Here is a 27397-nt window from a genome sequence, read left to right on the forward strand (position 1 = left end):
ATTGTGCGGTAGTATGAGCATTCTTTGGCATTGCCTTTCTTTGAGATTGGAATGAAAACTGACCTTTTCCAGTCTGTGGCCACTGCTGAGTTTTTCACATTTGGATATATCAAAATTGTGAAGAGGATTTGAAATGACTGAAGCTTGAGAAAGGCTGGGCCAGCCCAAGCAGAGAACTGCTAAGGTCGCAAGATGCCAGGAAGGTGGTCTAGGGATCCAGAAGGGATTCGGGCTGGGGCTTTAAGAACCTTACACAGCTCTTGTTCAGTCACTCAGTCATGTCCAACTCTTTGTAATCCCATGGACTATAGCATGCCAGGCTTCCTTGTCCTTCGCCATCTCCCAGAACTTGCTCAAACACATGTCCATTGAGTCAGTGATGCCATCCAATCATCTCATCCTCTGTCGTCCCTTTCTTCTCCTGCCTTCAATCCTTCCCAGCACCAGGGTCTTTTCCAATGAGTTGGCTCTTCACATCAGGTGGCCAAAGTTTGGAGCTTCAGCTTCAGCATCATTCCCTCCAATGAATATTCAGGACTTATTTCCCTTGGGATTGACTGGTTTGATCTCCTTGCAGTCCAAAGGACTGTCAAGAGTCTTCTCCAACACCACAGTTCAAAAGCATCAATTCTTTGGCACTCAGCCTTCTTTATGGTCCAACTCTCACATCCATATATGATTAGTAGAAAAACCACCGCTTTGGGTATACAAACCTTTGTCAGCAAAGTAATGTCTTTGCTTTTTAATACCTTGTCTGGGTTTGTCATAGCTTTTCTTCCAAGGAGCAAGTGTCTTTTAATTTCATGGCTGCAGTCACCATCTGCAATGATTTTGGAGCCCAAGAAAATAAAGTCTGTCACTGCTTCCATTACTTCCCCATCTATTGGCCATGAAGTGATGGGACCAGATGCCACAATCTTCATTTTTTGAATGTTGAGTTTTAAGACAGTTTTTTCACTCTCCCTTTTCACCTTCATTAAGAGGCTCTTTAGTTCCTTCTCACTTTCTGCCATAAAACTGATGTCATCTGCATGGCTGAGATTATTGACATTTCTCCCAGCATTCTTGATTCCAGCCTGTGCTTCTTCAGCCTGGCATTTCACATGCTGTTCGAACAACAGTGTTCTTCTGGTATTCCCATCTCTTTCAGAATTTTCCACATTTTGTTGTGATCCACACAGTCAAAGGCTTTAGGATAGTCAATGTAGCAGATGTAGATGTTTTTCTGGAACTCTCTTGCTTTTCCTATGATCCAATGGATGTTGGCATTTCATCTCTGATTCCTTTGCCTTTTCTAAATCCACGTTGAACATCTGGAAATTCTCAGTTCACATACTGTTGAAGCCTAGCTTGGAGAATTTTTAGCATTACTTTGCTAGCTTGTGAAATGAGCGCAATTGTGTGGTAGTTTGAACATTCTTTGGCATTGCTCTTCTTTGGGACTGGAATCAAAACACATTTTCCAGTCCTATGGCCACTGCTGAGTTTTCCAAATTTGCTGGCATACTGAATGCAGCACTTTAACAGCATCATCTTTTAGGATTTGAAATAATTCAGTTGGAGTTCCATCAGCTCCACTAGCTTTGTTCATAGTGATGCTTTCTAAGGCCAAGTTGAGTTCACATTCCAAGATGTCTGGCTCTCGGTGAGTAATCACACCATCATGGTTATCTAGGTCGTTAAGACCTTTTTTGTACAGTTCTTCTGTGCATTCTTGCCACCTCTTCTTAGACAGCCCAGGAAGAGAGTTTTTATGCTCGTGTCACTATTCCCACGAGTGGCTTCAAGACACGGAGGGTCAAAACTCAGGCCCTGGAGAAGGAGTCAGGATGGCGAGGAGAGAGGAACACAGGGAGAGGGGAGTGGGCGGAGATAGGGAAGGAGTTGGAGCTCATGATAATCCAGAGTCTCTCAGTGCCACTCAGGGCTCCAGCGCTATTATCTTTCCACTTCAGCTAGGACAGCTTCGGGGGGAAGGCCAAAACAGCTCAAAGCTTTGCTTAGAACCTCCTTTTCCTGTATAAACTAGGAAGAATCCAGCTGTAAAATGATCATTTTCAGAAACAAAAGAATTAAACTAATGAAACTTGTTGTACTTTCGACTTCACTCTGTCACTGTCACAGGTGGCTTTTGAGGATGAGGCAAGAGATAATAGAGTAATTGTTCCTAGAAAAGACTGCGACGCCCTGCAAATTGAAATTCACTGCCTCTTACATCCAGCATTGTGTTTCTCAAGCAAAATCTTTGCAGAGCAGCTGGATGGCATACATGATATATTCTTCTTATAAGCCAGGACTGGTCTGATTTTTTTTCCTAGTCTCATATCCAAACTAATCCTTAGGGGATTTTAAAATGCTTACGGAATTTATTCTATGCCCTGTTCATTCCTGTTTCCTCTCTGTGGTCCCAGCATGCTCCATCTTAAGATTTGGTCAAATTAACTTCTAAATAAAGCCTCTAAATTCTATTCCAATACTCTTACCACCATCACCCCCCAAACATACACCGTCTGTGCCCAGGTTGTCTAGAGATATGAGAACTATGGAGGGAAGAGGAGGGAGACTTGTAAATCAGCCTGAAGGATGGAAGGGCAGGAGTAGGGATAAGATAATAAGCGGCCAGAATTCAGTGCAATACAAAGATGGGACACAAGAGAAAAAAGAAACAAACTACATCCTATGGGTGGAATCTTTAAGGGATGAAGAAAAAGATTATAAACTTGGGGCCTATAGGTACTTCTAGAAAAATCTTGGTTCAAAACAGGACACTGAATGAAGGCTTGCTGATTGGATCAAACATATGAACACTATGTTCGTAAACATATGAACTGCTCCCGCTGCTAAGTCACTTCAGTCGTGTCCAACTCTGTGCGACCCCATAGACGGCAGCCCACCAGGCTCCCCCGTCCCTGGGATTCTCCAGGCGAGAACACTGGAGTGGGTTGCCATTTCCTTCTCCAATGCATGAAAGTGAAAAGTGAAAGTGAAGTCACTCAGTCATGTCCAACTCTTAGCGACCCCAAGGAATGCATCCCACCAGGCTCCTCCATCCATGGGATTTTCCAGGCAAGAGTACTGGAGTGGGCTGCTATTGCCTTCTCCCAACATATGAACTAGCCTAAGCTGAAGTGTGCGTAAGCTAAGCAGCCTCAAGGAAAGAGAAGATAGGGAGTTGACCATCCAGAAGCTTATTCTTATCCTTTCCAGTTTCAATCAAATATGGATCAAAGGTTAGAGGTTACATCAGGGATCTTAGCCCCATGGTCCAGACCTGTGTATTAGATCAGTATCAGACATGTCATCTCTCCTCCTGTCTTTCACAATAAAGACCACATAAATTTTAGGGCTTTCTGAGATTAAAGAAGCTAAAACTCACTAACAGAAAGAGAAGTGAGAACATGATATGCAATAGCTTCCATTAGAACTGGTAAAAGTATCCTGGTTATTACCCACATCCGGTTACCGTTGTTGACGACACTCATTGTTTCAGGAAGCAGCAGTTGAGAGTCTACTATCCACCCCCCGGTTAATACAGGACAGCTGCGTGGGCCTGAACTGTAGTGTGGCAGACTGGGAGAACTGGGTGAAGAGCTGGGAAGCATGAATCTGAACCCTGGCACTGACATTCAGTAACTCTGGGGAAGGGCATTCCAGGCAGAGAATAATATGTGAGCCATCCCAGAGAGACAAGAAACGGCATATAAGTACAAGAAACGGCATATAAGTTCAAGAAACAGTAAGCAGCGTGATATTCAATAAAAGTATCAGGTAGAGAGGCAAGATTTTAGGCTAATATGTAATAAGTACTCAATAAATATTGTTGAATAAATGAATGAGAAGTAGGCAGGAACAGATCACATAGGACCCTAAATTCATTCCATGCTAAGGAACTTGGATTTCTTCCATGCTTGCAGGCATGGTGACTCACCAATGAGAAATGACTTTACTCAGACTTAGGTTATAGTTATTAGTAGATGCTATGCTATATGGAAAATTAATTTAGGGAGACAAAAAATGACACACACACACACAAACAGTTAAAAAGTCTATGGTCCTAGGGAGGAGAAGAGAGCAAATGACTTGGAGAAATCAGAATTTAAACAGACAGCACTTGGCTAGTAATTAGATAAGGAGTCTAAGCAGAAGAAAAACTGAATCATGGACTTTTAGGGTGACAAAGTACTTGAGCAGTTTATATGGAAAGTGCATGAAGAACAAGTGTAGAATGGAAACTGGTAAGTTTGGCTTTGGACACATTGAGTGAAATACCCAGGGGGAAATAAACAATAGCTAACATTTACTGAGATCTTCCTGTGGGCTATGATTGTTCTAAGCCCCCTAAACATATGTACTCATTTAATCTTCACAACAGCCCCTGTGAGGTCTGTATAATGATTAAGGCCATTTTTTTAGAGAACAAAAATAAGGCACAGAGAATTTAAATAAGTTCCCAAACTGGTAAGTGTCAGAGTCATACTCAAACCCAGACCATCTAGCTCTAAATCCCCCCTCTCAATCTCTGTGCAAATATGTAGATATGTATTTGCCGTACAGTGAAGTATTCCTCCCCCATCTCTTCTCATAGAAACAGAACTCAAAAAATAATCACATGAAAGTGATGATTTTACACACAAAATGCAAGAATTTCAACCATGAGATCGTGAATGTCATTATAGTTGGTGATTTAATACAGTTAAATTTCAATCTGGATTTTAATACACATCCAGTCTCCAAAGCGAGCAAGACATAATGATATTTTTATATTCATTTGTCAAGCCATGGTTTTTTATATTACTTACTGAGAGTAAATTAAACAGCGTATATTCATTTGCTAAATAGTGAAAAGTTAAACTGTGCCCTATATGTATTATAGTACTATTACCAGACATATTAAAATATATTTCATTTTATATAATCTTTAGTAATATACCACTCATATTGATTTTAAAAAATAATAACTTCTTTGCTTTCTAGTTACTTTGCAAAAATAATACATTTATTTTTAATTCCTAAGAGGTTTTGTGAAAATATATATTGTTGTGAAACGGGTTTAACTTCAAATAGGTCAGAAATTACTGCTTGGCACCAAGATATTTTTGCCATTTAGACATGTTTCATAACCAAGAAACCTCCATGAACAACTATAATAAGAAAAAGTCTGAGAATTTTTCCATTCCAGTGTTTGTGGTAGAGCATTCAAATTTGACTGGTATACATTACTGTGTGACTAACCACTATAGGGACACAGCTCAGGACTTTGTGGATGTGTTCGACTGATGAACTACTGTGTTGGAGCTCAACACCATTTTCATTTGATTTTAATCCTTCACAGGTCAAGACACAGCAGCTCTCTTTGAAAAGTCAGGTTTAATAGAATGCACATGTGACACATTCTCAGAAATGGAGGAAACACTTTTACTTCCTCTCCTGGTTCCCAAAGACTCTAGAACTTACTGTAACTTCAACAGCAGCCAAAAGGAAAGTTTTTTCTCTTGACCCTTGGCTGATCCTTTCTTTACTTCCATGAATTTTCTCCCTCTTTCTGGCTATGGCTTAGGTTTTGTTCTCCTTGAGATTCATCCTTCAATAGAAAACTGAATTCAGGCAGGGTAATAGAGTGATTATAAAGCTCACTCATGACTGTTAAGCACTTGAAGTATGGCTACAGTGACTAAGAAACTCAGTTTTTAATTGCATTTGATCTTAATTTATTTAAATATTAACTTTAATATTTATACAAAAGTTAGTTATTGATGAATTTCTGAGTATGCCTGTTTCTGTTTTAATACTTTTTTAATTTATTTGGCAGCATCAGGTCTTAGTTGAGGCATGTAGGATCTTGTTCCCTGACCAAGGATTAAACCAGGCCCCCTGCATTGGGAGTATAGAGTCTTAACCACTGGATCACCAGGGAAGTCCCCTGAATATGTCTGGAATAACTTGGATATATAAATCTACTTTTTCCAACTATAAATTTTCTGAAATCTAAATGTATATCAGATATTTTCAATGTGATGTCTGTTAACTGCTAGATATACATTGAATTTTTAAGACAATACAAAAAAAGAAAGTAAAATGTCTCATTAACAATCAATTGTATGTTGAAAGGATAATATTTTGGCTATAGTGGGTTGAAATGTATATATTATTAAAAATAATTTTACATGTTTCTTTTCACTTTTTCAGTGTAGCTACTAGAGCATCTTAAATTATATGTATGGCTCTCATTGTTTCTATCTGTGCTGGTCTATAGCAAGAGCAAAGATGTCAGACAGAATTAGCTCCCTCCATTTGCTGGATGTATGACCTTAAGTAAAATACTTGACCTCATTAAGCCTGTTTACTCATCTGAAAACTGGAAGAAATATTATCTTCTGAATAGGCCAGTAGTGGGTTTTATATGAGACAAAAGGCTTATCACAGTGCCTGGCTTATAGTAAAATATTCTGTAAATGTTCACTTTTATTATTGTTGTCATCATCATCACTCTCTATCATCCAAATACTTAGCAAAAGAGTGCTGGGCTGTGCTAAGTTGCTTCAGTTGTATCCAACTCTTTGCAACCCCATGGACTGTGGCCCTCCAGGCTCCTCTGTCCATGGGATTTTCCAAGCAAGAATACTGGAGTGGGTTGCCATTTCCTCCTCCAGGGGCTCTTCCCAACCCAAGGACTGAACCTGAGTCTCTTATGTCTCCTGCATAGGCAGGCAGGTTCTTTACCACTAGCAAAATGAAAGAGCACATCAAAATAAATATTGGTCACCCATGGCTTAATTATTATCTCATGACAAGATAATCTCATGTTCAATATACAAATGGGACGTGAAGCCAGATACAGGAGGTTTGCCTCGTATTTGTGAATTTATTTTCATAAAAAATCACATCTGTAGTTGATGAAATTCTTTTATTTTAAAACAATGAAATTACTTGAAACCCAGACTTTCCTGGAAAATCCAGGGCATGAGGTTTACTCCTACAAAAATACTGCCACGCTGTGTCTCAAATAACTCAAAATCAGCAATCTTCATTCAGATTCAATTTTGATGGCTATTTATACCCACTTTTGGAGGGACAGGATTAAAAAGACTAAATAGTCTGACTATACCTTAAAGACTTTGGCTTCCAAAAAAGTGGAGAATTACTTTTCCCTATTCCTACTCATAAGTACAACTAAAAACCCTAGCTCTTATAAATAAATCAAACATAAAACTCTGAAAGGTGGAAAGAAGAAGGCAAACCACTAGGGATGCTGGGACGCAAGAAACAACATGATGGTAAATTCTCTGGCTTTCCTTATTATCTTATATATCCCAGACTTAGAGCTGGACACACAGAATGCCAATGGGTACAAAAGAAAATGTCTAAACAACAATAACACAAAAACAAACAAACCAGTCCTGCTGTCTCTAGCCAAAGGACCAGGAAAGGAGAAGTCTAGAAAGAAAGAAAACTTTAAACAATAACCACTCTGCTCCAGCCAATACTACAGAAGAAGCTTTGAAAGTATCCATTCATGCTGGCAAAGATAAAGCAGGGAGTCTGGACTTCTACCTGTGGTAATGGGACACCTCTTCCCCCTACTAGGATGGTACTGGAGGAGGCCTAGTGGAGATGCAAGACTTTGATCACTGTTAAGCAGTAACAAGGCCACTCCAACCCCTGTGGCATCAGTAGAAGTCACACGGAGAGCTGGAATTCCCACCCACATCCAGCAGTAAGAAGCCCTCTTGTCCGTAAGTGTCACTGGAAGGTGAGTGGGAAACCTCTACTTCTACCTTCACCAGGGCTTAATAAAGAGATGACCCCCTTCCTCCAGTCAAAGTGGTGTTAGAGTATGTCACCTAAATCAGAAGGTTTAAATAAGATCCAGAATATCATAATACCCCAAATGTCTGGGTTTTAGTCAAAAATCATTTATCACAGTAAGATCCAGGAAAATCTCAATTTGAATTTAAAAAGACAATCAACAGATGCTAATACCAAAATGACAGATAATAGACTTAATCTGACAAATATTTTTAAACAGGCATGATTTCAAAAATGCTCCAGTGAGCAATTATGAATGTATTTGAAATAAATGAAAAAAATTGAAACCTTCATCAAAGAAGTAGAAAACTTAAGGAAGAATTAAATGGAAATATTAAACTGAAAAATACAGTAAGTGAAACTAAAAACTCAGTGAATGGGCTCAACAACAGAATAGAGGGGCCAAAGGAAAGAAACAGTGAACTTCGGATAGAATAACAGAAACTACTCAATCTGAAAAACAGAAAGAAAATACACTGGAAAAAAAAAATGAATGGAGCAACAGAGACCTGGGGACTATTAAAAAAAAATCTAACATTCGTGTCATTGGAGTCTCACAAGAAAAAAGGGGGGTGAAACTGACAGAGAATTAAATAAATAATGGCTGAATTTCTCAAATTTGGCAATAAACATAAACCTACAGACTCAAGAAACTCAGTGAACCCAACAGGAAAAACCCAAGGAAATCTGTGCCAACATACATCAGAGTTGAACTTCTGAAAGACAAAAAAAAAAAAAATCTTGAAAAATGAGAGAAAAAAACACCACCTTAACCATAGGGGGTAAAGAATTCTAATGACAGTAGATTTCTTATTAGAAATCATGGAGGTTAAAAGGAAGTGGTCCAATGTTTTTCAAATACTGAAGGGAATTAACTGTCAAGCCAGAATTCTGTACACAGTGAAAATATCCTTCAGAAATAAAAAATTTAGCCATTCTCAAACTTTATTTTCTTGGGCTCCAAAATCACTGCAGATGGTGACTGCATCCATGAAATTAAAAGACACTGGCTCCTTTGGCAGGGGGCGTTGGTGGGGGGAGGTGGAAACTATGACCAATCTAGACAGCATATTAAAAAGCAGAGACATTACTTTGCCAACAAAGGTCTGCATGGTCAAAGCTATGATTTTTCCAGTAGTCATGTATGGATGTGAGAGTTGGACCATTCAGAAGGCTGAGTGCCAAAGAATTGATACTTTTTAACTGTGGAGTTGGACAAGGCTCTTGAGAGTCCCTTGGACTGCAAGGAGATCAAACCAGTCCATCCTAAAAGAAATCAGTCCTGAATATTCACTGAAAGGACTGATGTTGAAGCTGAAGCTCCAATACTTTGGCCACCTGATGTGAAGAGCTGACTCATTGGAAAAGACCCTGGTGCTGGGAAAGATTGAAGGCAGGAGGAGAAGGGGATGACAGAGGATGAGATGGTTGGATGGCATCACCAACTCAATGGACATTAGTTTGAGCAAGCTCTGGGAGATGGTGAAGGACAGGAAAGCCTGATGTGCTGCAGTCCATGGGGTCTGAAAGAGTCAGACATGACTGAATGACTGAACAACAAAATGAAGGAAAGCTAAGAGAATTTGTCACCAACAGATATACTTTAAAAGAATGGTTAAAGGAAGTTCTCACATTATTTTCAATCACCCATGGAATGTAAACAAAAATAGACCATGTTCTGGGCAATAAAATCAACCTCAAAATTTTTTAAAGAAATAAAATTATGCAGAGTATGTTTTGTAACCACAATGCAATCAACCTGGAAACCAACAACAGAAAGATAACAGAAATATCTCTAAACACTTGGAAACTAAACAACACATTTCTAAATACTTCAGAGTAATAAGAAAGTCTCAAAGGAAAGAAAAAATTTTTAAACTGGCAAAACTAACATGCTTACTTTTCAAAGTGAAATGTCCAAAGTAAGGCAGATATAGACAGCTATGATGATGAACAATCATGGTGTGAAATCATGACCAAAACCAATAAGCCTCTAGAAATCCTTCAACATCTGTAAAAACCCGCATTACAAAGTTCTTCTTTCATGTTTTAAAACGCTGAAAATCAAGGATCTTTTCTGTAGAAGTATACATAAATGTATTTTTTAAAGAATTATTAATATCAATTTCCTTTGTTATTTTTTCTTTTTTTAAATTTTACATTTATTTATTTTAATTGGAGGCTAGTTACTTTACAATATTGTGGTGGTTTTTGCCATATATTGACATGAATCAGAAACAGGTATACATATGTCCCCCCATCCTGAACCCTCGCTCCTTCTTCCCTCCCCACCCTATTCCTCTGTGTTGTCCCAGAGCACCGACTTTGAGTGCCCTGCTTTATGCATCAAACTTGAACTGGTCACCTATTTTCAGCTCAGTTCAGTTCAGTCACTCAGTCACATATAACTCTTTGTGACCCCATGGACTGCAGCACACCAGGGTTACCTGTCCATCACCAACTCCCAGAGCTTACTCAAACTCATGTCCATCGAGTCTGTGATGCCATTCAATCAACTCATCCTCTGTTGTCCCCTTCTCCTGCCTTCAATCTTGCTCAGCATCAGGGTCTTTTCCAATGAGTCAGTTCTCATCAGGTGGCCAAAGTACTGGAATTTCAGCTTCAACATCAGTCCTTCCAGTGAATATGCAGGACTGATCTCCATTAGGATGGACTGGTTAGATCTCCTTGCAGTCCAAGAGACTCTCAAGAGTCTTCTCCAACACCACAGTTCAAAAGCATCAATTCTTTGGCGCTCAGCTTTCTTTATTGTCCAAATCTCACATCCATACATGACTACTGGAGAAATCATAGCTTTGACTAGATGGACGTTTGTCGGCAAAGTAATGTCTCTGCTTTTTAATATGCTGCCTAGGTTGGTCATAGCTTTTCTTCTAAGGAGCAAGTGTCTTTTAAATTTCATGGTTGCAGTCATCATCTGCAGTGATTTTGGAGCCCAAGAAAATAAAGTCACTTACTGTTTCCATTGTTTCCCCATCTATTTGCCATGAAGTGATGGGACCAGATACCATGATCTTCGTTTTCTGAATGTTGAGTCTTAAGCCAACTTTTTCACTCTCCTCTTTCACCCTCATCAAGAAGAGTCTCTTTAGTTCTTCTTTACTTTCTGCCATAAGGGTGGAGTCATCTACATATCTGAGGTTATTGATATTTCTCCTGGCAATCTTGATTCCAGCTTGTGCTTCTTCCAGTCCAGCATTTCTCATGATGTACTCTGCATATAAGTTAAATAAGCAAGGTGATAATATACAGCCTTGACGTACTCCTTTTCCTATTTGGAACCAGTCTGTTGTTCCATGTCCAGTTCTAACTGTTGCTTCCTGACCTGCATACAGGTTTCTCAAGAGGCAGGTAAGGTGGTATGGTATTCCCATCTCTTCCAGAATTTTCCACAGTTTCTTGTGATCCACACAAAGGCTTTGGCATAGTCAATAAAGCAGAAATAGATGGTTTTCTGGAACTCTCTTGCTTTTTCGATGATCCAAGCAGCCCAAAGTAGAGGAGGGCTCTGTCTTATGAACTTACAGCCCCTGATATATTTTCTCTGTGGCACTTACTGCATTTTAATTCATCATTTACAATAATGTCTAAGGTCTGCCTTTCCCTCTAGTCTAGTCTAGAAAACTGTAAACTATATGAGGGTAGGAAATCAGACTTCCTTATTCTCTCTCTCTCTATCTTTGGCTTGGAGCCCAGTACCTGAGATCCAGACACCATTAGATCAACAGTGAGTGAATATACACTCAAGGCACTGCAGAGAAACAGAACCTATAAGGTGTGTGTTAGTGTGTGTGTGTGAGTGTGTGTGTACATGTAGAGAGAGAGAGTCGTTATAAGGAACTGGCTCAGGAAATTTCCAAGATCCAAAGGCTGAGTTGGCAAACTGAGACCAGAAGCTGATAGTATAGTTCCAGTCCAGGTCTGAAGACTGGCAGGCTCAAGACCCATGAAGAGCTGATGGTTCAGTTCAAGTCTGAAGGCATGAAAAATCCAGTGTCCCAGAACTAAGGTGGGCAGGCAAGAGAAAAATTTTCTCTTACCTAGAGGAGGGCCAGACTTTTTGTACTAATTACACCTTCAACTGACTGGCTGAGGCTCACCTAGGCTAAAAAGGACAAACTGTTTTACCCAGTCTACCATTTTAAAAGTTAATCTCATCCAGAAACACTCTCACAGAAACACACAGAATAATACTTGACCAACTATCTTGGATCTCACTGGCCCAATCAGGTTGACACATAATATTAACCAGCATATTAACAATAAATGAATATAGAAAAAAAGATTTGGTTGTATAATCTATTAAATATAATAGCCTATGGTCAGCATTTACTTTTATCTTTTGGCTGAAAAGCATACAGCAGCAAATTCATCAATGAATTAATAGTCATTAAGTTTTCACCTTGAATGATAATAGTATCATTAACTAAGTATTTTTCTTTGTGTCTATAATCTCTGATCCTTCCCACTCTGGCAGGTTCAAAGGTGTTGTGTAACATGTCTAAGACCACACATGCAGGTAACAGCAAAACCATGACAGAAACCCAAATTTTTCTTCAGATCTCAAGTTTTTACCAACTTGAATGCTTCCCATTAAGAAATTAAAGCCAATAGTTACCCAAAATTGAGAAACAATTTATAGCTCAGCCACTTTTTGAGCAAGTTATTTAACCTCTTCGAGTCCCAGTTTCTACCGTTTGATATAAAAAGGCAGAAGTGTGTCTGTTATAGGATTGCTGGAGATATTAATGGAGCTAAGACTGTGAAGAGTGTAGTCCTGGGCACAGTTGTTTGTTGTGTTTCTTGTTCAGTCATGTCCAACCCCATGGACTGTGACCTCTGTCCATGGAATTCTCCAGGCAAGAATACTGGAGTGAATTACTATTCCCTTCTCCAGGGGGTCTTCCCAACCCAAGGATGGAACCCAAGTCTCCCGTATTGCAGGCAGATTCTTCACCACCGAATCACTAGGGAAGACCCCTGGGCACAGTCTACTGCTGTGGTAAATGTTAACTTATAACAGCAGTTGCTCAAATTTCACTGTCTCAACTGGCATCTGCTGTTTCAGGCTTTCAGACCCTGGTTAAATGGTCATCGAGGACTGGCTGAGCATCAGGGACAGGGCAGCTCACAAGTGTTCACAATTTAGTTCACCTGCCTCAATCTTTTCACACCACGGTGTCTTTCCTTCCATCTTTGCTGGCCCCCAACACACCCCACACAGAGACACACATATATACTTTCCACCCCTCATTTAAAGAGCCCCATCTGTTCTAGGAGTCCCTGGGGCCAGGCCAGGGTCATTATCAGAGACTGGCACAAAATTATCCTTCTTTTTCCTTCCTCCTCCACTGAGCAGAACCTTTCAACCCAAGCAAATCAGTTCATGCAAATAGATGTCTGCAGGTTACCAGGCCCACCAGCTCACTACTGTACCTGCCCAAAGCATTTGAATCCAGGCTAATGCCCAACACAGACAAAATAGAATTACAGGCACAATAATAGAATTTGTCATCAATTTTCATTCCACCTAAGTATTTCTCTGGACCAGGTTCTTATTTTGAATGTCAAGATCTGCCTGTTCTATAATTTTCCATTTTTATCTTATTAAATTCTGTTTCATTTTTTCCATGATACTTATTTTTAAACACTAATTTGGTCAAACAATTAAAATACTAATAAAAATGTTCTAATTATTCAAATTCCACCATTCTAATAATTTCTTTTTACTTTCAGCACAACATTGCTTCCAAACTTTGTCAGTATGTATAAGTCATATCAGTTCAGTTCAGTCACTGAGTCGTGTCCAACTCCTTGCAACCCCATGAATTGCAGCACACCAGACCTCCCTGTCTATCACTAACTCTCAGAGTCCACCCAAACTCATGTCCATCGAGTCGGTGATGCCATACAGCCATCTCATCCTCTGTCGCCCCCTTTTCCTTCTGCCCCCAATCCCTCCCAGCATCAGAGTCTTTTCCAATGAGTCAACCCTTTGTATGAGGTGGCCAAAGTACTGGAGTTTCAGCTTTAGCATCATTCCTTCCAAAGAACACCCAGGACTGATCTCCTTTAGGATGGACTGGTTGGATCTCCTTGCAGTCCAAGGGACTCTCAAGAGTCATCTCCAACACCACAGTTCAAAGGCATCAATTCTTCGGGGCTCAGCTTTCTTCACAGTCCAACTCTCATATACATACATGACCACTGGAAAAACCATAGCCTTGACTAGATGGACCTTAGTCGGCTAAGTAATGTCTCTGCTTTTCAATATGCTATCTAGGTTGGTCATAACTTTCCTTCCAAGGAGTAAGCGGCTTTTAATTTCATGGCTGCAGTCACCATCTGCAGTGATTCTGGAGCCCCCCAAAATAAAGTCTGACACTGTTTCCACTGTTTCCCCATCTATTTGCCATGAAGTGATGGGACCGGATGCCATGATCTTCGTTTTCTGAATGTTGAGCTTTAAGCCAACTTTTTCACTCTCCTCTTTCACTTTCATCAAGAGGCTTTTTAGTTCCTCTTCACTTTCTGCCATAAGGGTGGTGTCATCTGTACATCTGAGGTTATTGATATTTCTCCCAGCAATCTTGATATGTCAGATAAATAGGTATAAAAATATATACAAACATACACACGTATGTGAATGTACACATTTACAAATGTATGTATATATATTATGTTATATTATAAAATATATGTGTATTATGTGTGCATATGTTTTATAATATAATAATGAAATAGATACAAATACCCACTACTTTTCAGTACTTACATTGAATTTTCACTAATTCCCCATCCCGCTCATTTCCAAAAACTGCAATGTTTCTGATAAATTTACAGTCATCAATCTCAACCTAACAAGATATTTAAGCTAAAAACATTTTTATCCTATTTCCCTTCTACCTTAGTCATCAGTTCTCCCCATTGGTAAAACAAGCTACTCAATAAGGAAAATTGTGTTTATTCTAAATTTGAGAAAAACAAATTGTGGAAACCTACCTACTCTTCGCTTTTGGGGAAAAATCCCAAGTTGGCTTCTTCTTAATATATATTCTGCTCTCCATACATGGCAAGGCAGGTGCCAGGGACTGTCTTTCCAACCATGGTGACAGATTTGCAGTGGTTATCTACACTCTCTCATCCATTCCAAAGGCAGGTCGAGACAACACTTTTGATAGGACTGGCTAGGTTAGAGTACAGGTTGAGACAAGGAAAAAATGGAAAACAAACCCACAAATACAGAGATTGACCCTTTAACCTTTTTCATCCAGACCCCTGGCCTCAGACTTTCCCCTCCACCACATGGCCATGCTCTGTGGTTGACAATCAGTTAAAACCTGATGACCAAAATTTCAGAGTTAACCAACAGAGCTCTCACACTGCTATTTTGTTCCAACGGAGTTCAAAACATTTTCAATTCTTTTGTATACTGCATGCACAGAAAAATTTCTAAACGAAGTCTCTGAAAAGCAATACCTACTAATTTTTAGAATGAAAATATAAATTTATCTCTTAACAATAAACTACATGAGAAATAAAACAACAATCTTGTTGAAGGGAAAAGTTTTGCTGCAGTGTGGGTTTCCTGGGAAACCGATTCAGAGATGGAGAATTGCCTGCAGGTGGTTCATTAGGGAATGATCTTGGCATCGATACCTGTGTGGAAACAAGCTGCAGACTGAGGCAGAGAGAGAAGCTGAGCTACAGTGCAGTCACACCAGAGGTGTCTGTTAATTTCACAGGGAACTCTGGAGCTGGGATCACCCTGCAGAGATGTCCCCAAATAGAGAATGGGGATTGGACCTTCCTACCCCCCACATCAGCCCATCCTTGAATCCTGGCTGCTCCCAGGAAAGGGACATGACCTTAAACAAGGTGCTTCTCTTCATGAGGGTTTGGAGACCCAGAAGGACACAAGTGCCAGCTGCAGTCCTGAAATGGGGTGTCTGAGCAGTGCACTGCAGTGCCTGCTACAAGTGTAAATCACATACTCATTCAGCTCTGACTGGGAAAATGTCACTGTAGACCCAGCAGACGGGTCTACACTTTCTAAGGAAAGACCACTTCCTAAAGAAAGACTGTGCTCTTAAGAAAGAAAAAAATTGACGCACCATGGAATTTTTACCCAGAGCTAAGCCTTCATGTCACTGCCAAGACAATGCAGCATCCTATACTCAGTACAAGACTGATCCCAGTTTCTTCCAACAAATGTACAGCATCCCAGCAGTAAATCTCATGCTGGTTACCCACTCTTCTCTCTGCCCATGCCCAGCATGGACAGTACCTTCCAAACACCTAATGAAGCAAAGGGAAATGCATTTTATGAAAGCAAGCCTACTAGATTTACTCCATGCGACTTCGGCATATTGGTTTTCTCATGAATGCTAAGAAACAGAATGGACAGAGAAAGTTTTACATGGAAATCTTTATGAGAAGCAATGGTCTATCAGTGGGGATATCCCTGGAGCAGAGATCAAAGGTCAAATTGTTCTTTTGATTGTGTAGTCATCGTGTTTTGCATATGTTGGAAACCCCCTGGAAGGTTTATTTAATGGAAGAAAAGAAAGGAATCATTACAACCTGAAAGAATTTCTGCTTCTCTTACTGAATATTAAAAAAAAAAAAAGTGACCCTTCGTTTAAACAAGGAAAGTCAGCCTTCTGCCCCATGACAGAGTGATCATTTAAAATAAAGTTTTTTTAAAAACATATGGTATGAGCTTAGAGGGTGGGGGTTTCAGAGGAAAAGCTTGCTTCTTCGAAGCAGTTTTCAAATGTTGAGAGATAAAATGTCAACCCTGGAATAGTGACCTCAGAGAAAGCCCTGTGAAAACAAGTTTTGTGTGTACTTCTGTCTCATATGACACCTGTGCTCACACCCTAGAGAAGGTCGCTAGATGGACAAACCTGTTTTAGATGTTCTCTCAAATCCCTTGGCTTCACCCCTCCAGGTTTACTGAACCCCTGTAGAATCTGGCCACGCTTCTAGGTCTAAATATTCAGGGGGGAAAATGTTTTTTTTTTCTAATTTAATGCAGGTGAAACTCAAAAGATAGGGGAAGTAAACCCACTTAGCAAATAAGCAAGGCATCAAGGTCCTGCACACCTCTGTCCCTTAAATACAAGTGCAATGTTCTTGCCCTCTGGTCTGGGCTGAAAATGGCCAGGCTCTCCTGGCCCTTCCAACTAACTTCTTCCAGAGGCTCTACCTAATCCCTTGCACATAGCCCCAGGTGTCTGCCTTCTTGAGGTAAACGCACTCTGTGACGGGGTTGTTTGTGAAAAAGTTAATACTTTTCTGCTGACTTTCACTCTGATTCCAGTGATTTTTCTTTATCATCGCTTTTCATCTATCTCTTGTGACAAGTGTGTCACTTACAAAGTAAAAAATTCTTTCTAAAGAGAGCAAGCATCCCACCTATTTTGCTTTCATCAAGAGGCATCTAAAAATGGCTTTCCCCTTGGGGATATCAAGCTCTCAAACCTGTACTCACCTCCTTGCCCGCAGCTCCCAGCCTCAACTATGCAGAGCTCGCTCTACTCAGGGCTCCGCCTTGGCTATGGGCTGTCTTAGTCATCTGGGGCTGCCATAACAAATACCACAAACTGGGTGGCTTTATCTACAGAAATGTGTTATCTCACAATTCTGGAGTCTAGACATTCTAAGATCAAGGTGTGGGCAGAACTGGTTTCTTCGGAAGCCTCTGTGGTTTATAGATAGTTGCATTCCCAAATGTTTTCACATGGTATTCCCTCTCTACCTGTCTACAGCCAAAGTTCATCTTCTTACAAGGACACCAGTCATACTGAATTAGGACACAGTCACATGACCTCAGCGTAGGGGGCTTCCCAGGTGGCTCAGTGGCAAAGAACCCACCTGCAATGCAGGAGATGCAGGTTCAGTCTCTAGTTCGGAAAGATTCCCTGGAGGAGGAACTGGCAACCCACTCCAGTATTCTTGCCTGGGAAATCCCATGGACAGAAAGCCCGGTGGGCTACCATCCTTGAGGTCACAAAGAATCAGACACAAGTGAGCACACACGCATGCACATGATCTCATTTTACCTTAATTACCTCTTTAAATACAGTCACACCCTGAGGTCCTGAGGTTAGACCTTCAACATATGAATTCTAGTGGGACACGATTCATCCCATAACAATGGCTAAACTTCAAATATATCTGAATGTCCTTCTACATAAGAAGGTGGGTGAGGGGTGGAGATCGTTTTGCTATTTCTAAATATCTTCCAAAGTTAAACAGTTTCTTGTGGGTAATTCATCTCTGCCCTTCTCTGGATGACCTTAACACAGTACTTCCCGCACTTGAAGGTGCAACAGTATCACCTGGAATGCTGGCTGGATGGAGATCACACACTCCACCCCCAGAGTTTTTGGGTTTACAAGATCTGTGGTAGGACCTGAAATTTTACATTTTTAACAGGGTGTGCTGTGGGCCACACATGGAGGAGTGTGTGGGGCTTCAGGGCATCATAGATGGCATCATCCCACCTCTCCCCTCTGTGTAGACTCGCTGAACTTTGGTGGTGGTGTCCCTTGCATGCCTCCCAGCACTCAGGTAGGGCAGTGACAGGGTACACTGTTCTTGTCTTTATTTAAGAGAGGAGGGAGGTCTGGCTCAGAGTGGAGACGGGCTTGCTCAGGGTTGCACGTCAGCTGGCGGCAGAGGCCCCTGTTGGTGTTGCTCTCTCCACTAGTCCACAACCATCAGGATCAGAGAGGAAATAGAATGAAGGACAATGGTTTTTTCCCAATCTGTAAAAATGCCGCTACTAAGAATGATAATAGCTATTCTCTGCTGAGTGTTCATTTTCCAGGCATGGTTGTAGGTGTTTCGCTTATATCATTTAATTCACTCAACCATGTGAAATAGGTATGATTATGCCCATTTCACAGATGCAGAGGTTAAGAAATGTACCCAAGGTCATACAACCAATAAGCAATGGAGCCTGGATACAAACCCAGATGATTCTGATGCTAAAGCTCATGTTCTTGGACATTACTCTTGAAGGAGGGGAATCAGCAACCTTCTCTAAACTTCTATCACCCTGTAGTTCTCAGTAATCTGGCTCAAAACCTGGGCTTTGTGATGAGAATTGGGGTGGGCCGAGGAAAGAAAGCTGGTGGCAGAGAAAGGCAGCCAGACCTTGCAGGTAGATGACCAGTGGGAACCTGGGGACACAGAGGACCTCAAAGCTTACTTATTACACACAAAGCTAACCAGGTGGCTAAGTTTAGCTCCAATTTAGTGAAGCAAGGTCCCTTTGCTTCCAAGTGCTTAATATTACCAGCCCCATTCCTTGCATAGAGGGTCTAGTCTGCCCTTTTCAGTAAGCTGGTTTTTTTTTTTTTTTTTTAATCTACTACTCCAGTCCCTTTAAACTTACTGGGGGATAGGGGTTTTAAGGGCTACAAAAGGGCTATGTGTAAATTTCACCTGTAATGTTCTCCATTTCCCTCTCTCCCTCCCCATCTGTGATACCCAAGAGCTCATGGTAAGGCTAATAGGTAACCTCAGATGTCATGGGTGGCCTCCGAGATATAAACAGTTTATTTGGTTCCCATGACATATCTCTTTTAGGTCATGTACTAACATTAGCTTCTACGAGCCTGTGATTCATGTACACATAGCTCTCCCATATCTGCTCTCTAGATTACCCACGTCCCATCGAAGGCTTCACTTCGCACAGACAAAGCATTAATTTAAGAAGGGGAAACCTTTTCTAGCACCTCTCCAAGCCAGGAGGTGTGTTGCTGACTTATAAACGCTGCTCCAGCACTTCCTCCCAGCACTTCCTCCCAGCACTTCCTCCCAGCACTTCCATGAAGTCAGTATCATCCTCCTTTGCAGAAGAGTGAGGAAGAGGGCTACCTGCCCTGCCCAGGTTGCACAGGCTCTCCATGGCAGCACCAAGACACAGACGAGGGGCTTCCCCAGTCTGACACCCATTCTTTTTCTCTCTTTATCCTAAGTTGTTTTATCAGACACTTGCCAAGTGACTCCAGCTCCCATCACTCTTTCAACTTCTGGGTGCTTTGGCAGTTTTAGTATATTCTGCAGTCCCTCTTCCAGACAAAAAGGAAAGTCTTAGTCCTTAGAAACTTTTAAATACCAGGGCATCATTCATCTTCTTTCAGTTCAACAAGTATTTATTATAAGTATTTACTTGGTGCTCACTTTGCACTGAAATCAGTAGCTCTGGTATTTATTATCTGCAAGAAAGAGGAAAAGCATTATAGATTGTATGTATGTTGCCCCAAAATTCATATGTTGAAGCTGTAACCCCTAGACATGTGATGTGATGGTATTTGAAAAAGTAGCCTTACATTTAGGTGAGGTCATGATGGGATTAGTGCCTTCATAAGAAGAGGAGCTCTCTGTCTTTTTGAGAGTGCAAAAAGAGGTTCTGTGAGCACCCAGTGAGAAGGCAGCCATCTCCAAGCCAGGAGGGGAGCCCTCACCAAGATTACATCTGCTGGTACCCTCATTTTGAATTTCTCAACTTCTTGAACTATGAGAAATGTTAGTTTTTTAAGTCACCCAGTCTACAGTATTTTGCTATAGCATCCCTTGACTAAGACCATGTGCTTAGTCACTCAGTTCTGTCTGACTCTTTGTGACCCCATGGACTGTAGCCCACCAGGCTCCTCTGTCCAAGGGGAGTCTCTAGACAAGAATACTGGAGTGGGTTGCCATGCCCTCCTCCAGGGGATCTTCCCAACCTGGGGATCAAACCCAGGTCTCCTGCATTGCAGGTGAATTCTTTACCATCTGAACCACCAGGGAAGCCCAGACCAAGACCATGGGGGAGTGGAAATGTTAGGCTTACAAGTAATTCACTTCCCAGGCCAGGTCCTTGGGGCAGATATGGGAGCAGCAGATGAAAGTTCTGATGGACCATTTGGAAGTGTGTTACCTCTATAGTAAATGACACTTAACTAAAGTAGCAGAGTTTGTCACTTTCAGACACTTTCAGTAGCAGAGTGTGAGTTAGGAACTCACACTTCTATAGGCCCTTTGTCATTAAAGAGTTTTTATAGGGGCAAAGCAGTTGCTGGCCATCAGGAGAGGTAACCCTTGGGGAGCTCTCTCTGGGGTGGGTAGGGGCATTGATAACCCTTCTAAAATCTCTGTGATGTGTTAATTTGACATAACTAACATAGCGTTTTCTGTATTAGTTACATATTAGATGGAAGGACTGGATCAAAATAAGGAATCAGCTGTTACATGTGATGAGTAAGATACCAGAACCAGATTCTTGGGTTCAAATCCTACCTCCACCACATACCAGCTGTGTGTCCCTGGGAGCCGAGCCTCACCTCTCTATGCCCCAGTGTCCTTGAAATGAAGATCATAAATATATCAACCTAATGGGGCTATCATGAGAATTAAATGAGTTAATACATATAAGTCTTTTAAAACAACACCTGACCCCTAGTTGAATCTCAGTTAATATTATATAATATAGAAATATATATGCATACAAAGAAATTGTGTACAGAGCAACTTCATAGTTACAGAAACAGTATGAGCAAAAAGCCAGTCTTCTTTCTGTACCTGCAGCCCCTGTCTTCTGTGACATAATTCCCATGTCTGACAATTTGCATAAAGTGATGTTGGCTTCACTGCTGGGTCACCTGAAGGGAGTTATTAACTCCTTGTGTCATGAAATAATCATTTAAATCTAGACCCTTAAAGGTAGAATGGCAAGTTTGGGAAATGAAGATGTGTTCCTCTTATTTCTTTTTGCCTTGCTCCTTATTGGAGTTCAGTACAAAGAAATGTTTCTTGCCAAGCTCATATTTGGTTTTGGTGCACCAGTCCATGTGGTGGGCCTTGGCCATGAGGGGTAAACCCAGCTAGATCTCCATCCTCAAGGAGCTCCTGTACTGGCAGCTGGGAACACAACATACAACTATGGCACATGGTCTCTATTTGTCCTAATAGGATCTGGGGACAGAAGCATCCCTACAAGGAAAGACAGATAGTGGAGCTTGGGGTGAAATCATATTCAGGTCTTTGAAATGACCCTCTATATATCCTCTCCTTATATAGCACATACTCAGTACCAAGCCATTGTCTAAATATTTTACACATATTAACTCACTTTAGCTTATGCCCATGAAAAGATGCTAGTGTTCATCAGAGTACAATGTAATATGTAAACTGCAAAATGTGATAAAATATTAACATATAATAAGTTAAAGTTAAAAGACAGAGGAACTGGGACTTCCCTGCTGGTCCAGTGGTTAAGACTCCATGCTTCCACTGCAGGGGACACAGGTTCAATCCCTGGTTGGGAAACTAAGATCCTAAATGTCATGCTGCACCACCAAAAAAAGAAGATTCAAAAGGAATAATCAAGCCTGTCACCTCACCTCTCTGAAATATTTGCTTCTGCTTTTTGGCCACTGTGAAACTGGGGAGATCCCAGTTGGGCTGAGGACATCAGATCTTATTGCCCTCCAAGGCCATCAACCCTCCCCTAAAGCTCCTCAACAAAATTGTTTGATCCAAAAAAAAAAAAAGCAGAGGAATGGAATTCAGACCCAATACCCTCACCTAAGCTCAAAATAATGAAAAAAAAAAAGTCATCATTTTACAAAAACGCCTCAAGTCTCACTTCACTTCTAAGAAGTGGAGACTTCCTCATGGAAGCCATGCAAACCAGGACCATTAAAGATAATAATAATTGGATTAATAGACAGAATTTATGGAGAAGGCAATGGCATCCCACTCCAGTACTCTTACCTGGGAAATCCCATGGACGGAGGAGCCTGGTGGGCTGCAGTCCATGGGGTCGCTAAGAGTCGGACACGACTGAGCGACTTCAATTTCACTTTTCACTTTTCACTTTCATGCATTGGAGAAGGAAATGGCAACCCACTCCAGTGTTCTTGCCTGGAGAACCCCAGGGACGGGGGAGCCTTGCGGGCTGCCGTCTATGGGGTTGCAAAGAGTCAGACATGACTGAAGCGACTTAGCAGCAGCAGCAGCATGGAACATCTACTGTGTTCCAACTTTGCATGTGTTTAATATTTGTGCATAACCTAGTGCTTAGGAATGGACTCTGGACTTGCACTGCTTGGGTATCTCAGGTATGTAATTACCACCTATAGAATGTTGAGACATTTCTTCACTTCTCACTGTCTCAGTTTCCTAATCAGTAAAATGGGGATAATAATTGTACATACCTCATAGGGTTGTTGTAGGATCAATTAAGTTAATATATACAAGACAGAGTAGTGCATAGCACTTAGTAAAAGCAATAGAAGTGCTTGCTGTTATTATTAAAATATCATAACATCCTCATTGTTATTATACATTTTTATGTAGATGACTTACATTTTAAGCCAACCTGTGCCAGGTGACCCACCCAGAAAATAGCAGTGTAAGAAATGAAACTTGGGTGTGTCAGAATCCAGAGCCTGGGCTCTGAATGAGCCCATGGTGACCTTTACCCCAACTTGTAGCAGAGGGAAGTCAAACACAAGCTGATAAAGGCCACTGTCTCATGATGCACAGAAAGCCCATAACCAAGGCTTGCTCATTTGCAACTCTCTCTGACCTCTGCACACGTGAAGAGCCAATCCCAAGGGAGTTTGGAGCAAAGGGGTGGGGAGGAGACCTTTTGGTTGGGATAGCCACAGAAAGCCTCACCAGTTTGAGGTGGGGCACAGATGCTTATCACTGAAGAATCAATGCTAAAGGCTACTACAGACAAGAACCAGAGGTTTTATAATCAAACAGCCCCAGTCACTGCTGGGACCAGAGTGCCCTGCAGGCTGGTCAGATTCCCCCGACAACAAATTTGACTGTCCATAAATAAATACACCCTCCAGGAAGAAGGAAAGAGAAGACAGGATGTCAGGGATAGACATTTCCTTTAGAGTCTCCTTAGGAGGTGAACTTCACTGGTGGCTCAGAGGTTAAAGTGTCTACCTGCAGTGTAGGAGACCTGGGTTCAGTCCCTGGGCCAGGAAGATCCCCTGGAGAAGGAAATGACAACCCACTCCAGTATTCTTGCCTGGAGAATCCCATGGATGGAGGAGCCTGGTGGGCTACAGTCCATGGGGTTGCAAAGAGTTGGACATGACTGAGCGACTTCACTTTCACTTTCACTTAGGAGGTGAACAAGCTCACAATGATGGATTTAGCATGTGCCACTCTCCTGCCTCTCTTTGACATCTGTGCTCCCTCTCCTCTTAGAAGAGTTAATGATGCTGATGAGTTCCTAGTGCCATCTTCCAAATATCCCTGGATCCTAGCCAATCACCAAAACAGAAGAGATACTCCCATGAGATGGATTAAAATATACAGACCATGGAAGAAATCTCCCTCAGTACATTTCCTAAATGTGCACCTTTTGAATTCATGATGACTTTAGAACTTGAGCTTCCGTTGTAGCTCAGATGGTAAAGAGCCTGCCTGCAATGGAGGAGACCTATGCTCGATCCCTGGATCAGGAAGATCCACTGGAGAAGGAAATGGCAACCCACTCCAGTTTTCTTGCCTGGAAAATCCCATGAATGGAGGAGCCTAGTGGGCTACAGTCCATGGGGTCACAAAGAGTCAGACATGACTGATTGACTTCACTTTAGAACAGAACAAAAGTCATTAGACATACCTTTATCTTGCCATTAAATATATCTAGTATCTTTGTTGAAAAATCACGGGTAATTATGCAGTTTTGTATGCTTTCAAAGGGTTTCTCTGGTGGCTCAGGGGTAAAGAATCTGACAGCCAATGTAGGAGGCACAGATTCTATCCCTGGGTTGGGAAGATCCCCTGGAGAAGGAAATGGCAGTTTATTCCAGTATTCTTTCCTGAGAAATCCCAGGGAGAAAGGAACCTGGTAGGCTACAGTCAGACACGACTTAGTGAATAAATAACAACATGCTTTCAAAAGTATACTATTGTAACTTTAATTAAAAAATCATTTTGGGGTTAAAAATACAACTCTCTTGGAAAGGGGTGGTTAGTGGGTAAGAAAGAGGCCCAACAAACAGAAAGAAAATAATTGTTATGCATCAGTTCAGCTCAGTCGCTCAGTCGTGTCCAACACTTTGTGACCCCATGAACCGCAAGCATGCCAGGCCTCCCTGTCCATCACCAACTCCTGGAGTCCACCCAAACCCATGTCCATCGAGTCGGTGATGACATCCAACCATCTCATCCTCTGTCATCCCCTTCTCCTCCTGCCCTTAATCTTTTCCAGCATCAGGGTCTTTTCAAATGAGTCAGCTCTTCGCATCAGGTGGCCAAAGTATTGGAGTTCCAGCTTCAACATCAGTCCTTCCAATGAACACCCAGGACTGATCTCCTTTAGGATGGACTGGTTGCAACTCCTTGCAGTCCAAGGGACTCTCAAGAGTCTTCTCCAACACCACAGTTCAAAAGCATCAATTCTTTGGCGCTCAGCTTTCTTCACAGTCCAACTCTCACATCCATACATGACTACTGGAAAAACCATAACCTTGATTAGACAGACCTTTGTTGACAAAGTAATGTCTCTGCTTTTTAATATGCTATCTAGGTTGGGTCATAACTTTCCTTCCAAGGAGCAAGTGTCTTTTAATTTCATGGCTGCAATCACCATCTGCAGTGACTTTGGAGCCCCAAAAAACGAAGTCTGACACTGTTTCCACTGTTTCCCCATCTATTTGCCATGAAGTGATGGGACCGGATGCCATGATCTTCGTTTTCTGAATGTTGAGCTTTAAGCCAACTTTTTCACTCTCCTCTGTCACTTTCATCAAGAGGCTCTGTAGTTTTTCTTCACTTTCTGCCATAAGGGTGTTGTTATCTGCATATCTGAGGTTATCAATATCAAAAATATTGATATTTTTCCCGGCTATACATCATCCTTTCATTAATTCTGGAGGGGTTGAGGGGAACACAATGGACACGTCATGGCCTTAAGCCCTGTGTTTCTGGGTTTTAATCCACTCAGAAAGACCTGGATTCAAATCCTAGCTCTATCCATTGTGTGTGACCTTGGGAGGATTTCATGAACCTCCTGTCCTTATCTGCAAACAAAGATAACAGTATCTAGCTCTGATGGTTGCTTTGAGTAGATGAAATGGTTAGTGATGAGAAGTGCTCAGTCTTATGTATGGCCCAGTCTTGGCTCAAAAATGTTACCCTTCTTCCTCCTATACCCACCTCCTATACCCCACCTCCTCTTAAATATCTTTCAGTTAGTCACCTGGACTTTTTGTTATACCCACAGCTATTTGTTCCTCTCAATTTTCATCCCTAGATCTTAGAGCAGTGATCAGCTGCTTGGTAAACATCCATTCATCCAGACTTGGTTATGCTATAACTTATGTACTTGTTGTGAGCTCCTGGGGACAGGAACTGTGCCAGCCAGCAACAGGCATGGTTGTGTTACTAAGTGTGGACTGTCCCATCTTGCAAGGTACACGAACACATCCATCTTAAGCAGACAGGCAGGTGCCACAAATCAACTGAATTAAGATAACAAGAATGGTAAAGTCTATGAGAAACAGAAGAGTGTCCCCTCCACTGCAGATACTCCAATTCTGCTAAAGAAAATGCATTTTTCTTTTTTTCCAAACAAAACCATCTGTCCCCAGGACCTGTACCTCTGGCCATAAATTTGCCACCATAAACAGAGCTTCCCAAGTCACACATATTTTCTTATACATCATCTCATTTGATATTCAGCAATCCCCTGGAGAAGGGAATGGCTACCAACACCAGTATTCTTGCCCGGGAAATCCCATGGAGAGAGGAGCCTGGTACACTACATTCCATGGAGTCACAACGAGTCAGACATGACTGAGCAACTAACACAACACAACATCCCTCTGAAGTAAGCATTGTTGAGTTCACCTTATAGGCAATCTGACAGAGCAAGAAAGAGAGGCTCAAATACCATGATTTGTCCAAATCAAAGCCAGCTAACCAGTGGCTAACCAGAGATTTTAATCCATGTCTTCTAACATCAGTCCAGGACTCCTGCTTCTCTTTACACTGCATACTGTCCTTGATGTGCTGTGGTTTTTCACTCATGTAGGTCCTCTGGGACAAAACCTAAACCTCATCAGAAGGCTAGACCTATGTCAGGTTTAAACTCCCATGTCTGTCTAAAATTCTGACCCAGATGTCCCTGAAAACAGGGCTTTCTTCACAGCCAGAGGAACATGTTTCATTCAAGCTGTCTGCACCAGGAGATAGGTAGAGAGATGCCAGGCAGAATGGTGAAAGGAACTCTGCTCCCCAGTAGGAGTGAGGAAGCAGGCTCCTCGTATCAATGTGAAAAATCTTTAAAGGGATGTGAGTTTGTAAAAGGAGAAAGATAAATAAGGTAGAATCACAGCAGCTGGAGTAAACAAGCATCTGATTACTCTAGGCAAGTGTTGTCCAATAGAATTAAAATGTGAGCCACACATGTAACTTTATGTTTTCTAAGTACTCACAATTAAAAAGTAAAAAGCAAAAGAAATTAATCTGAATACTATATTTAATTTAAATCAATATATCCAAAATAGCATCACTGCAACATCTAATCAATATAAAATTA

This window comes from Budorcas taxicolor, chromosome 5, assembly GCF_023091745.1.
Source record: "Budorcas taxicolor isolate Tak-1 chromosome 5, Takin1.1, whole genome shotgun sequence".
NCBI lineage: Eukaryota > Metazoa > Chordata > Mammalia > Artiodactyla > Bovidae > Budorcas > Budorcas taxicolor.